This window comes from Aphelocoma coerulescens (assembly GCF_041296385.1).
Source record: "Aphelocoma coerulescens isolate FSJ_1873_10779 chromosome Z unlocalized genomic scaffold, UR_Acoe_1.0 ChrZ, whole genome shotgun sequence".
Lineage (NCBI taxonomy): Eukaryota > Metazoa > Chordata > Aves > Passeriformes > Corvidae > Aphelocoma > Aphelocoma coerulescens.
Genome location: NW_027184085.1, coordinates 16,608,330 through 16,611,314, shown reverse-complemented (window position 1 = coordinate 16,611,314; position 2,985 = coordinate 16,608,330). Strand labels below are relative to the sequence as shown.

General features: G+C 45.4%; 1 long non-coding RNA gene across 2 annotated transcripts; it reads right to left on the bottom strand.

The window, feature by feature from the left end:
* Nucleotides 1-1,015: 1,015 nt before the first annotated feature.
* LOC138103799 (uncharacterized) lies at nt 1,016-2,663 on the bottom strand. Of its 2 annotated transcripts, none has more exons than XR_011147863.1 (3): nt 2,618-2,663; nt 2,017-2,172; nt 1,016-1,404 (listed from the first exon to the last, which is right to left on the bottom strand). It is a non-coding gene; the product is annotated as an uncharacterized lncRNA (long non-coding RNA). The 2 variants fall into 2 exon arrangements; XR_011147862.1 differs by lacking the exon at nt 2,618-2,663 and adding an exon at nt 2,447-2,500.
* Nucleotides 2,664-2,985: the final 322 nt, after the last annotated feature.

Below are 2,985 nucleotides of genomic sequence, written 5' to 3'. Positions count from 1 at the left end.
GGTGGTCAGTGGAATCAAATGCAGTTGGAAGCCAGTCACTAGAGGTCTCCAGGAGTTCAGTACAGGGATCAGTCCTGTTTATTACTGCCATCGACAATCTGGACAAGGGGATTGAGCGCACCCTCAGTCACTTCTCAGACGACACCAGTTTGGGTTGGAGAGTTGATCTGCTGGAGGGCAGGAAAGCTCTGCAGAGGGATCTGGACAGGCTGGATCCATGGGCTCAGGCCAGTGGTGTGAGGTTCAACAAGGCCAAGTGCTGGGCCCTGCCCTTGGGTCACAACAACCCCAGGCAGTGCCACAGGCTGGGACAGAGGGGCTGGAAAGGACCGGGGGGTGCTGGTCAACATGAGTCCAGGCATGAGTGTGTGCCCAGGTGGCCAAGAAGGCCAATGGCAACCTGGCCTGGATCAGCAATAGTGTGGCCAGTGGGACTAGGGCAGGGATCTGTACTGGGCACTGGTAAGACCACACCTCGAGTGCTGCGTTTAGTTTTGGGCCCCTCAATTTAGGAAGGACATTGAAGTGCTGGAGTGAGGGAAAGAGACCAGAGAAGGGCAAAGGAGCTGGGGAAGGGTCTAGAAAGTAAGTCTTATAAGGAACTGCAGAGGTAGCTGGGGTTCTTTAGTGTGGAGAAAAGGAGGCTCAGGGGAGACCTTAACTGCCCAAAAGGAGGTTGTGGCCAGGTGGGGGCAATCTCTTCTGCTATGTCTCAAGTGAAAGGATGAGAGTGCATGTCTTTAAGTTGCATTGGGGGGATGTGGGAAAATGACTGGGGGTGAAATTAGGGAAAACACAGAAGTCATATTCACATTCTAACAGAAGTTAGTACAGAAATTATAGGGTTAAGTACAGATTCTACTACCTGGATGGGATTACCCACCTCCAAAGTGCAATCACTTCACAGTGATCATGATGTATGACGAATCACCCAAGCTCTCCTTAAATGCAAAACCTGCATGAAAGTAAGTTAAAAATAGGGAGAAGTAAAAGAAAACTCCATCATAACTTCTGGGATTAGTCAACAGGCTGAAGCTGTTTTCTTCCCCATAGGAACACCTATTGGTAAGAACTGCACTCCATGTGTGCTGAATTATTATCTGGACCTAACCTTTATTGGTGATTAGAGCCTGTCTGTGTATTGCTTTGAGTGTATTTTTGCAGCCAGATACTATCACCATCAATCTTCGAACTTTAAGGTGTCACAACTTTCTATTATTTTAATACAGAATGTATTCTGTAAACAGTGATTGTGAGTCCTTCACAGGCTCCAGCAGTTGCTGGCAGCAGGTAATGCACTCGATTGTGAAGACCCGGGAGGGGACCCCTCATTGGTGTTGTGTTGAATTGCCCTCCAGTCCTGGTGGGGTCACCATCTCTTCAAGAGGTGCCTGGATGTTGCACCTGAAATTCAGAGAGCAAACCTTTCTAAAGCCAATATAGATACAAATTACAAGTTTTAGGCTAGATGGTGCATATTCTAGTCCTTTGCACCAAATCCCAAGGCAAGCAGAGTTTTTTGAGAAATACGTCAAAACCCACTACATACAGAGCAGTCTCTGAAGATACTGCTGTTTATTCTGGTACTTTCTCAGAGCACTGTGTATACAACATACAGGTTGGTGTAATCAACTTCTGAATCAGTATGAGATTTTAATTGTAAATCAGTATGAGATTTAAACTGTGTGTACTTGAAGGAAAACAAATAGAAAACTAGAAAATAGAAAAAAGTGGATATGCTGCAGGACATTTCATTGTGAGAAGTCAGCAGTCAGAATAGTGCATATCTTCTGGTGATTATTATGCACGAGAGTTTATTTTGCATAAGTAGCTATTTTCAAAGTGCAGAGAATGAATGTGAGTATACGGATGTGTATGTAATTACACAGGCATTTGTAAATTGAAATCACGGTCCTGATAGTTCAGACAACAGAAAAAGCAATATAAAATATAGGGTCATTCCACTGCAACCTTGTTCTGTTCCTGCTACATCTGTGGATGCTCATTTCCACGTACCTATAGCAATCCGAGCTTATCCGTTTGAGCAAAGCCCTCACTTTGCATGGTAGCACAGTTCCTCCTTTATGGCAAGTTGCTCAGTGTGTGGGACTCTCACAGGCACAATAACTCTCAGCAGAGAGCAGTAGTAGTATAATTAGGCTGGAAACCTGCCTTTAAAAATATAAATATACAGTTATTTCCTGGTAAAACTACCATCAGATGGTATCTGTAATGAAAACCTCTCTTCCCACATTCATCTCCTTCTGCCAAAACTGTAAGGATTTTTCCACCATTCCCTGACATTTCAAGCTGTTCCCTGGTCCTCTGATGCTTATGGTTCCACAGTAGTATTTTTCACAGTTAAACTCAGTTTAATATATTGTGGTGATGTGATACTTGTATTGTATATTCATATGTAATCTGTACCCCAATGGTTCATCCCCACCTCCCCCACTCCTATTCCCAGTTTGTTTGTCCCAGACCCAAGCCGCTCTCCCGGTGCTCCCTATATGGTTGTTCTGCTCCCCTTGTTCTAGCTCTTTCCCCATCAATCACCCAGACCCCTCCCATTATTTCCTCAAATTCTGTGCCTGTCACCAAAGCCCTCCCTAATTACCCTTATATGGTCTCCATCAATCCCCTGAGATCCTGCCCCTTTGGATACCTCCCCTCTTAGAAATCCCCTAAATCTCCACGCCCCATTGGAGCATGTGATCCCTTTCCCTCCACCCCTCAAGACCATTGGTTTATGTGAATGTCTATCCCTGTCCATATCCCTCCCCTAGAGATTTCTATTGGTCCCTAGTTAAGCCATCCCCGTTGTAACACCTCCCTTTATAAGATGTTTCCCGGGTGTGTTCTGGGCTTGCTCTCTGAGGAGACCCTTCAATGAACTTGGATTACCTCCTGTGGCAAGCTTCCTTGCTACTTTTTATCGTTTCCCTCCTCCGGACTGCTGACAGCTACTGTGTCTGGGGCTTCAGC